We start from the raw sequence: 12,471 nt of genomic DNA on the forward strand, positions 1-12,471 counted from the left end.
GCAACCCTCGTAAAACTGACGATCCTACCGATCCTTGACTTTGGCAATGTCATTTACAAAATAGCCTCCAACACTCTACTTAGCAAATTGGATGCAGTCTATCACAGTGCCATCTGTTCTATCACCAAAGCCCCATATACTACCCACCACTGCGACCTGTATGTGCTCGTAGGCTGGCCCTCGCTACATATACGTCGCCAAACGCACTGGCTCCAGGTCATCTATAAGTCTTTGCTCGGTAAAGCCCCGCCTTATCTCAGCTCACTAGTCACCATAGCAACACCCACCCGTAGCACGCGCTCCAGCAGGTATATTTCACTGGTCATCCCCAAAACCACCTCTTTGGCCGCCTTTCCTTCTAGTTCTCTGCTGCCAATGACTGGAACGAATTGCAAAAATGACTGAAGCTGGAGACTTAAATCTCCCTCACTAACTGTAAGCATCAGCTGTCAGAGCAGCTTACTGATCACTGCACCTGTACACAGGCCATCTGTAAATAGCCCACCCAACTACCTCATCCCCATATTGTTATTTTTGTTGTTGTTGCTCTTTTGCACCCCAGTATCTCTACTTGCACATCTATCACTCCAGTGTTAACCTCTTACATCTAGACGTTCCGCTAGCGGAACACCTGCTCCAATATCCAATGATAGGCGTGGCGCGAATTACAAATTCCTCAAAAATACAAAAACTTCAATTTTTCAAACATATGACTATTTCACAGCATTTTAAAGACAAGACTCTCCTTTATCTAACCACACTGTCCGATTTCAAAAAGGCTTTACAGCGAAAGCAAAACATTAGATTATGTCAGCTGAGTACCCAGCCAGAAATAATCAGACACCCATTTTTCAAGCTAGCATATAATGTCACAAAAACCCAGAAGACAGCTAAATGCAGCACTAACCTTTGATGATCTTCATCAGATGACACACCTAGGACATTGTGTTATACAATACATGCATGTTTTGTTCAATCAAGTTCATATTTATATCAAAAAACAGCTTTTTACATTAGCATGTGACGTTCAGAACTAGCATACCCCCCGCAAACTTCCGGGGAATTTACTAACAATTTACTAAATTACTCACGATAAACGTTCACAAAAAGCATAACAATTATTTTAAGAATTATAGATACAGAACTCCTCTATGCACTCGATATGTCCGATTTTAAAATAGCTTTTTGGTGAAAGCACATTTTGCAATATTCTAAGTACATAGCCCAGCCATCACGGGCTAGCTATTTAGACACCCGGCAAGTTTAGCCTTCACCAAAATCAGATTTACTATAACAAAAATTTTCTTACCTTTGTTGTCTTCGTCAGAATGCACTCCCAGGACTGCTACTTCAATAACAAATGTTGGTTTGGTCCCAAATAATCCATCGTTATATCCGAATAGCGGCGTTTTGTTCGTGCGTTCCAGAAACTATCCGAAATGGTAAATCAGGGTCGCGCGCATGGCGCAATTCGTGACAAAAAAATTCTATATATTCCATTACCGTACTTCGAAGCATGTCAACCGCTGTTTAAAATCCATTTTTATGCAATTTATCTCGTAAAAAAGCGATAATATTCCGACTGGGAATCTCCTTTTCGGCAAACAGAGGAAAAATCACAAAGACGGGGGCGGCCAGGGCACGCGCCTAAGCCCACAGTCCCTTGATAGGCCACTTGAGAAAGGCGATAATGTGTTTCAGCCTGGGGCTGGGATGACGACATTCAGGTTTTTCCCGGGCTCTGAGCACCCATGGAAGACGTAGGAAGTGTCACGTTAGAGCAGAGATCCTTTGTAAAAGATAGAGATGGCAAAGAAGTTCAAGAAATGGTCAGACAGGCCACTTCCTGTAAAGGAATCTCTCAGGTTTTGACCTGCCATTTGAGTTCTGTTATACTCACAGACACCATTCAAACAGTTTTAGAAACTTTGGAGTGTTTTCTAACCAAAGCCAATAATTATATGCATATTGTAGTTACTGGGCAGGAGAGGTAACCAGATTAAATCGGGTACATTTTTTATCCAGCCGTGAAAATACTGCCCCCTAGCCATAACAGGTTAATGCTAAATTGTAATTATTTTGCCACTATGGCCTATTTATTGCCTTACCTCCCTAATCTTACTACATTTGCACACACTGTACATACATTTTTCTATTGTGTTGTTGACTGTACATTTGTTTATCCTATGTGTAACTCTGTTGTTTTTGTCGCACTGCTTTGCTTTATCTTGGCCAGGTCGCAGTTGTAAATGACAACTGGTTCTCAACTGGCCTACCTGGTTAAATAAAGGTGAAATAAAATAAATAAAAAACAGCTGATGTCATCAACCGAGGGCTGATCCATTTCTTTTGTGTTTCTTGTTACTCAGCAAATGGTTGCCACCACACAGACATTTGTCCACAGGCCTGTGTATGCTGCTAACATCATATTCATCATATTGGCGTGATCCTGGAGAACACCCTGTCGTTCTCCACTAACATCAAGGCGGTGACCCGATCCTGTAGGTTCATGCTCTACAACATTCGCAGAGTACGACCCTGCCTCACACAGGAAGCGGCGCAGGTCCTAATCCAGGCACTTGTCATCTCCCGTCTGGATTACTGCAACTCGCTGTTGGCTGGGCTCCCTGCCTGTGCCATTAAACCCCTACAACTCATCCAGAACGCCGCAGCCCGTCTGGTGTTCAACCTTCCCAAGTTCTCTCACGTCACCCCGCTCCTCCGCTCTCTCCACTGGCTTCCAGTTGAAGCTCGCATCCGCTACAAGACCATGGTGATTGCCTACGGAGCTGTGAAGGGAACGGCACCTCCATACCTTCAGGCTCTGATCAGGCCCTACACCCAAACAAGGGCACTGCGTTCATCCACCTCTGGCCTGCTGGCCCCCCTACCTCTGAGGAAGCACAGTTCCCGCTCAGCCCAGTCAAAACTGTTCGCTGCTCAGGCACCCCAATGGTGGAACAAGCTCCCTCACGACGCCAGGACAGCGGAGTCAATCACCACCTTCCGGAGACACCTGAAACCCCACCTCTTTAAGGAATACCTAGGATAGGATAAAGTAATCCTTCTAACACCCCCCCCCCCCCTCAAAATATTTAGATGCACTATTGTAAAGTGGTTGTTCCACTGGATACCATAAGGTGAATACACCAATTTGTAAGTCGCTCTGGATAAGAGCGTCTGCTAAATGACTTAAATGTAATGTAAATGTAATATTGGTGTTGCAGCTGTACTGTTTGGTGATGAGGTCCTACTACTGTTTTCCTCGCTTTTGTCTTTAAGACGAGTGGTAAGATGCAGTGACACAGTAAACAGTCTTATCTCGAGCACCTGTCCTTTCCAAACAATGCCTGACTAACCTGTGAGCCTTTAATCTATATCTTCATGCTCGCCTGTTGTCCATTTACTCAGTCTCATTCCAGACCATGTCACCTTCACAAACATGGCTTTTTCCCTCTCAACCTGGTTCTGAAAGACTGGTCTTGTCTTCAACTCATCTTATAAAATTATGCTCTCAATAGATTGATGCTGCCTTTTCAGGTGATTTTGTCGTTTTTTTCCAAAGATTTGCATACATTTCAGACATTTCTTGAAGAGTCTAGTGCTTACATAGTGGTCCTCCAGGACTGAGTTTGGGTTCAGTATGCTGAAGTTGAAAAAATAAACGGGAAATGCATGGAGCATGATTGAGCCTTTTATAGATAGACACAGCAACAGTCTGCAGTTGAAAGGTTTTGGTTCTTGACCATCCCATCCTTGTGCTATATTTAGGAAACTCGTTCCAACACAGTCACACCCCCGTCTGGTCCTTAGCCTCTAAGAGTGACATTGTTGCATGCTGCAAGGCATATGGTAGGTATTACTTTAAAAGTTAGAAATTAGAACAACTGAGCCTTAACACACTTAATTGCCCCAGAATTCCAAGGCTTGCTGTTAAGGGAAAGATGGAGAAGAACGTGGGAGTGTTTCCCAGCATGAGAAGTCCAGATGGGGGAGTTGAACAAAATGTCAGACCCCCTAAAAGAAACAAACAAAAGTCAACATTGTCCTAGTCCAGCAGTTCCATCTCAGCTGGAGCTCCTTGCGTGGGCTCGACGCGATCGAGCCTGGAGCACCATGTTGCTAATCAAACAATAGCCCAACATACAGTTCCCATCAATCCCATAACTTGTTTAAAGATGTCATCAGTGCTTAATCTATGCATACAAAAAGCCCTTATCTTGGTTCCATGTGGCTGCTTGCCTAGAGCTCAGCTGTGAAGGGTTATGTTGGCTGGGGGTAAGTTCACAGGTTCAAAAGGGCTTCTGGTGCATTCTGGCCTTGATTTATTTGAACAGCTGATCCAAGTCAACTGGGCCAGTCAGCAGAGCCAGAGCATGGTCGTCCCACTTTCAATAAAACTCAACGAGAGCTTTATTGGCAGCCCCTAACATTGACCACTTGGTTTGCCAAAAAACTGCTAGAGACTGCTGACATGGGCTGATTGAAAGTAATGATACAGTACTTTATACTCCAACATGGATAGCTATCAATATACGTTTAGAATCCAATAAACATACAACATGTAACTGCGTCATTTCAGCCAGCTTAGCCCAGTTTTGCCCACCGGGAGTAGTGATATGAAAAACGTTTTTTTTTTTTTTTTTAGATTGTTGTCTTAGAAAACTGTTTTACTTAATCACATACTTTAATATACTGGATGTACTGAAGCAGTCAACTATCTCCTTCTTACTTCTCATCACAGACCAGACACAGGCCTAATTCAGTAACAGCTTGCCATTAAAAAAAAAAAAAAAGATACTACATGTACACATGTTATTTTTTACACTAAAAGCATCCATGTGAGGGGTGTCTACTTTGTATATCTCCAGTACCCAAGACCATTAGTTTATTTGGCTATTGGGGTAAAGGCATATTTACTCTATTATACGATGATCTCAAGTAGCTCAGGGTAGGTGGTGAGGGGTGTACTACAAAGCAGGATCACTGCGTTAGCCAGCTAACTTTGATAAACAACCATATATAACTCGATTTTCTGGTTAATAAATCTAAGCTTATTATTGCGGAAAGATTGTTGCTTCCATCAATGCAATTCTCTGCATCATTCCCAATCCCCCATATATTTTTTGGGGTAAATATACTGCTCAAAATAATAAAGGGAACACTTAAACAACACATCCTAGATCTGAATGAAATAAATAATCTTATTAAATACTTTTTTCTTTACATAGTTGAATGTGCTGACAACAAAATCACACAAAAATAATCAATGGAAATCCAATTCATCAACCCATGGAGGTCTGAATTTGGAGTCACACTCAAAATTAAAGTGGAAAACCACACTACAGGCTGATCCAACTTTGATGTAATGTCCTTAAAACAAGTCAAAATGAGGCTCAGTAGTGTGCGTGTGTGTGTGGCCTCCGTGCCTGTATGACCTCCCTACAACACCTGGGCATGCTCCTGATGAGGTGGCGGATGGTCTCCTGAGGGATCTCCTCCCAGACCTGGACTAAAGCATCCGCCAACTCCTGGACAGTCTGTGGTGCAACGTGGCGTTGGTGGATGGAGCGAGACATGATGTCCCAGATGTGCTCAATTGGATTCAGGTCTGGGGAACGGGCGGGCCAGTCCATAGCATTAATGCCTTCCTCTTGCAGGAACTGCTGACACACTCCAGCCACATGAGGTCTAGCATTGTCTTGCATTAGGAGGAACCCAGGGCCAACCGCACCAACATATGGTCTCACAAGGGGTCTGAGGATCTCATCTCGGTACCTAATGGCAGTCAGGCTACCTCTGGCGAGCACATGGAGGGCTGTGCGGCCCCCCCAAAGAAATGCCACCCCACACCATGACTGACCCACCACCAAACCGGTCATGCTGGAGGATGTTGCAGGCAGCAGATTGTTCTCCATGGCGTCTCCAGACTCTGTCATGTCTGTCACGCGCTCAGTGTGAACCTGCTTTCATCTGTGAAGAGCACAGGGCGCCAGTGGCGAATTTGCCAATCTTGGTGTTCTCTGGCAAATGCCAAACGTCCTGCACGGTGTTGGGCTGTAAGCACAACCCCCACCTGTGGACGTCGGGCCCTCATACCACCCTCATGGAGTCTGTTTCTGACCGTTTGAGCAGACACATGCACATTTGTGGCCTGCTGGAGGTCATTTTGCAGGGCTCTGGCAGTGCTTCTCCTGCTCCTCCTTGCACAAAGGCAGAGGTAGCGGTCCTGCTGCTGGGTTGTTGCCCTCCTACGGCCTCCTCCACGTCTCCTGATGTACTGGCCTGTCTCCTGGTAGCGCCTCCATGCTCTGGACACTACGCTGACAGACACAGCAAACCTTCTTGCCACAGCTCGCATTGATGTGCCATCCTGGATGAGCTGCACTACCTAAGCCACTTGTGTGGGTTGTAGACTCCGTCTCATGCTACCACTAGAGTGAAAGCACCGCCAGCATTCAAAAGTGATCAAAACATCAGCCAGGAAGCATAGGAACTGAGAAGTGGTCTGTGGTCCCCACCTGCAGAACCACGCCTTTATTGGGGGTGTCTTGCTAATTGCCTATAATTTCCACCTGTTGTCTATTCCATTTGCAGCATGTGAAGTGTATTGTCAATCAGTGTTGCTTCCTCAGTGGACAGTTTGATTTCACAGAAGTGTGATTGACTTGGAGTTACATTGTGTTGTTTAAGTGTTCCCTTTTTTTTTTTTGCAGTATATATAAACTCCAGTTGTACTTTATCAAAAGCCTTTTCAAAATCAGCTATGAAAACCAGATCTGATGTCCCCGATATTTCATAGTATTCTATTGGTTCCAGTACTTGTCTTCTATTTTCTCCAATGTATCGTCCATGTAAAAAACCTGTCTGATTAGGATGAATAATGTCTGACAATATTTTTAATTCTATGCGCCAAGCATTTTGCTATGATTTTTGAATCTGAACACTGAAGTGTAAGAGGCATCCAATTTTTTGGGGGGGATTGGATATTTATATATATACCACTTGGGTCCTGTTTCATTAATAATGATATCAGACCTTGTTGCGTGTCCGATAATCTACCATTATATAGGAGTGGTTAAAACATGCTAATAATGGTCCTCTGTGTATAGCATTTCTATATTGAAGATTGAAAAGATTTTGGTGCATTTTTTTCCCCATATTCCATCCAGTTCGCTTTATTTTTATAATATATTACACTGGATCTTTCTTGAATAAGTTCCTCCATTTCTTTTTGTTTTTCCTCTAACTTATTCTGTGCCTCTATGGTACAGTTTTTATTGCTATCTAACTGTACTGTTAGTCCTTCAATTTCCTTTGTTAATATCGACTCTTGATCTAAATTGCTTTTGTTTTATTGATGAGAACTGAATTGCATGGCCTCTAAAGGCACATTTTAAGTGTCCCATACAATAAAGGGATCTGCTGTACCTATGTTATGTCTGACAAAGTCAGTTAAACAATAAAAAAATTAAAAAAATGTTTACGTCGATTAAACCATACCCATTTCAAAAATATTTAGGAAAGTTAGCTGGCTCACTCATTGATCCAGCTTTGTAGTATACCCCTCTGACCTGTTTTTATATAGTAAACAGAAAGACCAGCAGAAGAGGAAATAGCCACAATAACAAAACCAATGTTAATGTCCAGATGCAGTATCCTCCCCACAACCCACCCATATGTGCCTCCCCGGAACCTTCCCAGGGGTCCGTCTTTCATTTAGCTCCTGCAGAGCCATCATAGTGTTTACGTTCACTTCCTTGATGTTCTGCATTTCCTCTCTATTTGTTTATTTATGACCTTTCTCCATACCTTCATTTGGCCCACCTACCACTACCACCGCTGCCCCTCTTCACTAGCTACAGCCCCACAACTAAACAGCCAAACAGTGTTCTTGATGGACGACCAACCTCTCCCACCCCCCCAACCAACCTGCCTTCTTGAGGGAGTAGTCAGTTTAAAGTAAACACACACTGATTTGTCTCTGCTTCAGGAAGTAAAAATCAAACGTACGCATTCATGTCGTGGTGGAGTGCATATCGGAGAACCGCACTGGAATGTGTATGTGAACTGATTCCCGTCTGTACCCCCCCATCCTGCCTGCCTCCGCTTGGAATAAATCCTGAAGAAACTTCCCCTGGCATGGAAGGCATTAGGGCCTGTGACTGGGAGTATCTCGTAGTTCTTCCAGGGGCTTAGAATGCCTGGGTACTTAGGCTAGTGCACCTAACAAGGCAAAGCAGACAAGCAGTGGGAAGATGGATGGGGACCCTGCTATCTTAGCTCTGTCTTATTGATGTGTGAGGTTATGTGAGTGCCAGGGTGGGTTGCCAGTTAAATGGGATGCACCCATGTACGGTGTTGGAAGCAGGCTCGACGCCCTTGTTTTCTTGCCTCTTGGTTTGGATACGGGCCCAGTCAGCAGTTGGAAACACGTGAGCCCATTGATTTGAAGGCTTCAAGGCATATTGCGGCCAATTCCTTGGTGTGAATTTGAATCTTGATTTATAATCCAGCCCCCCCCCCCCCCCCCCCCCAAAATACATACAGTATGTTTTACTTTCTTGAATAATTTTTAATGGTAAAGATAAAGCTCACATTGTAAAAGTAGAACAAAGGAATGATAGGGTTGTCTGTCTCTCTCTGGGGGTTTGGGAACTGGCAGCAAAGCTTCCACTGCTCACTGACCTCCTTTCTGTAAAAAAAACATTTTTGCCCACCTCATCATACCGCAAAGTGGAGGTCTATCTGCCTTTCCTAATCTGTACCCACTGTTCCCAAAGGACATTGCCACTTGCACTCGTTCCCGTAGTTAATGAAGTGTGATGATATGGGGACTGCATGAGCATTTCCAAAATGTCACTGAATAACTGAATTTGAACTGTAGTACTGCAAATAATAGCTTCATCGCATAGGAAAATAGCTCAAGTACAATGTCCAGATCATACACAAATCTATAGTTCAGTGTAACAGTATGTCAAATGGGTTTGAGCCATGCAGACAGACATAACAAGTACAAACCTCTGCAGCCAGCAACGGGTTAGGCCTTACCTCAAACTCACCCAAATCACAGATTCCAATACCCAGTACTGACATCCACTTCACTGTACCCCAGTCGGGGTACACAGTGTCCATTCTATAGATTTCAACCAAAACAACACTACTCTGCCTCCCAGCCAAATGTTGCTCCGATGTCACTACCCTGACATTTGCGCTGTTCCCTCATTTGATTAGCGTTATGTTTGGGTGAGTGGCCAGCTCTGTGTGCCTCGCTGTTTCGTGGAACCAACTGTAGCACACATCGGTTCTGTCATTAACCAGCAGTGCTGAGACTGTAGCCTACATTCAGGCTGACATTTGATGGACGGTGTCGCCCGTTCATTTGTGACCACGTTTGTATGTTTTTGTATTTATATATTTTTTTTCTCCTTTTCAGATGGTCTTATTTTAAAGACCGTCTAGGGACTGACTGATGCTTGAACACAATGTTCATACAATTTATTTGACTCTTGATAATTACTATGTGTTTATTGCAATTGTATCGGTCTCTCTATAACGCTTAATATAGTGCTGTATGTACTTTTTTTTAAATGTATTTTTAATTTGAGAAAAGTTACAACACAAACATTGACATATTGAAGAATCAAGCATGCGATGCAGTGCACCATCATACTTTAGCTTGTCCTAACTTCCAGCATCAGTCAGACCCTACTGCAGCATCAGTCAGGCCTTTGATGGCCAATAGGAAGTATACATACTGATATGTAAAGCAGTATGAAATTGTAGTTTTAAACCATATCCACTTAATTCGGCTTTGTAGATCAGATAACTGACTCAAGCCTTAGAACCAAAGTTGTCTTCTTTTGCCGAGGCAGGAACCTTTCAGAAGATTCCTGACGAGTACTGAAAGGGAAGAAAGTATGTCACAAGCTGATTTCATCTCACGCTTTCATGATCTGTTTGCTCTCAAGCAGTCGGACATTAAGGCCATGCATTTAATGAGGGCTCTTTTCTCATTTTATCTCCTCCTCATTTTATTAAGATGTTTTTAATAATGGAGTAGGGTATCATTGGGGGTGGATGGCATCGGTTGTTCCGTCTTGGGCCCCCTCAGTGTTCCGTGTCGAATCATAGCTCGGCTGCCTCTAGTGATTGCAAATAACTCTTACACCTTGATGTTATGAATACTTAATGCTCGTTTTAAACAGCCGTCTGTTAGCCTCTCTAGGGTATGTGGGACAAAATCGTCCCACCTACTCAACAGCCAGTGGAATCCCATGGCGCGATATTCAAATACCTTAGAAATGCTATTACTTCAATTTCTCAAACATAAGACTATTTTACACCATTTTAAAGACAAGACTCTCGTTAATCTAACCACATTTTCAAAAAGGCTTTAAAACGAAAGCAAAACATTAGATTATGTCAGCAGAGTACCCAGCCAGAAATAATCAGACACCCATTTTTCAAGCTAGCGTATAATGTCACATAAACCCAAACCACAGCTAAATGCAGCACTAACCTTTGATGATCTTCATCAGATGACACTCCTAGGACATTATGTTATACAAGACATGCATGTTTTGATTCAATCAAGTTCATATTTATATCAAAAAACTGCTTTTTACATTAGCATGTGACATTCAGAACTAGCATACCCACCGCAAACTTCCGGTGAATTTACTAAATTACTCACGATAAACGTTCACAAAAAACATAACAATTATTTTAAGAATTATAGATACAGAACTCCTTTATGCAATCGCTATGTCCAATTTTAAAATAGCTTTTCGGTAAAAGCACATTTTGCAATATTCTGAGTAGATAGCTCGCCATCACGGGCTAGCTATTTTGACACCCACCAAGTTTGGCCCTCACCAAACTCAGATTTACTATAAGAAAAATTGGATTACCTTTGCTGTTCTTCGTCAGAATGCACTCCCAGGACTTCTACTTCAATAACAAATGTTGGTTTGGTTCAAAATAATCCATAGTTATGTTCAAATATCCTCTGTTTTGTTCGTGCGTTCAAGACACTATCCGAAGGGTAACGAAGGGTGACGCGCCGGCGCGTATCGTGACCAAAGAAATTCTAAATATTCCATTACCGTACTTCGAAGCATGTCAAACGCTGTTTAAAATAAATTATGTGATTCTTCTCGTAAAAAAGTGATAATATTCCGACCGGGAAACCCTGTTTTCGTTCAAAGACTAAAAATCTAAAATGGACTCTTCTCGTGCACGCGTGCGCCAGCCTCATTGTTCTCAGATCGACCGTTTTTCAGCAATGGGCTGCAAAGTCATCATTCAACGTTCTGCCGCCTTCTGAGAGCCTATGGGAGCCGTAGGAAGTGTCACGTTACAGCAGAGATCCTCAGTTTTCAATAAAGAGTGTAGAAGGCCAAGAAATGGTCAGAGAGGGCACTTCCTTTTTGGAATCTTCTCAGGTTTTTGCCTGCCATATGAGTTCTGTTATCCTCACAGACACCATTCAAACAGTTTTAGAAACTTTAGGGTGTTTTCTATCCAAATCAAACAATTATATGCATATTCTAGTTTCTGGGCAGTAGTAATAACCAGATTAAATCGGGTACGTTTTTTATCCGGCCGTGCAAATACTGCCCCCTACCCGAGAGGTTAGAGGTGTTTCTACACTGATTAATGCGCAACAATCTGTCTGGGAGTGTTGATTTTATAAACTAGTCAGTAAAGGTCCATGGAGTTTGAATGGATGTGGCACTTTCAAAAGTATCCTATAACACATTTTTAAAAAACAACAAGATGTTACTTTATTCTAGTTATCATACTCTTTGTTTATTTACGTTTATTTACACTAAGGTAACCTTTTAAAGTTCAAATGAGCATCCAATTAGAACCATTCAACATTCGATACAATGAGGCAAGAGACACAGATGAAAGGATAAGGCCTGTGTTTATCCTCAACGGGTAGGGGGACTATTCCGTTTGGTCAACGTTTTGGGGCCTATCTAAAGATCGTGCACTGCTTTTGACCCGGGACTATGTAGGGAATAGGGTGCCATTTGGGACATATTTAGACTGGTATTTTCCAACATGGTATTAATATACCCCCTGGTGTTAAATCTGTTGATGTTTACTATAGGAGATGGTGAATTATGGATATTCAAATCTGGTACGGATATATATTTCTCCTTGTTCACTAACATTGTAGCCTGTTTTGAAATAATTCCTCTGAATAATGTAACTACCTTAACATACCCCCTCCACAGTTTTTACAATTTTTAACAAGGGCAATTCCACAGTAATGTTTTCATTTCTAATTAGTATCACTTTGAAATGCATACAGTACTTATCAGGAAGGTTGAAATGTTGGTCACGTTTACCCGGTTAATCACATTCCAAGATGACTAACCAAATACTGGTTAATGTTGGCAGTTTTATGCTGTTATCCGACATCCTGCCCTCCACAACTTCAACGTTTTAATGACTCCA

At 42.6% G+C, this 12,471-nt stretch overlaps 1 protein-coding gene across 4 annotated transcripts in view; it reads left to right on the plus strand.

Annotated features, from left to right (window-relative positions):
• LOC106585299 (signal-induced proliferation-associated 1-like protein 2) overlaps positions 1-12,471 on the plus strand; it is a 128,018-nt gene that overhangs the window by 35,593 nt on the left and 79,954 nt on the right. The gene's annotated exons all lie outside the window — the stretch shown is intronic.

The sequence above is a fragment of the Salmo salar genome, chromosome 02 (genome assembly GCF_965601325.2).
Source record: "Salmo salar chromosome 02, fSalSal1, whole genome shotgun sequence".
Taxonomy (NCBI): Eukaryota; Metazoa; Chordata; class Actinopteri; order Salmoniformes; family Salmonidae; genus Salmo; species Salmo salar.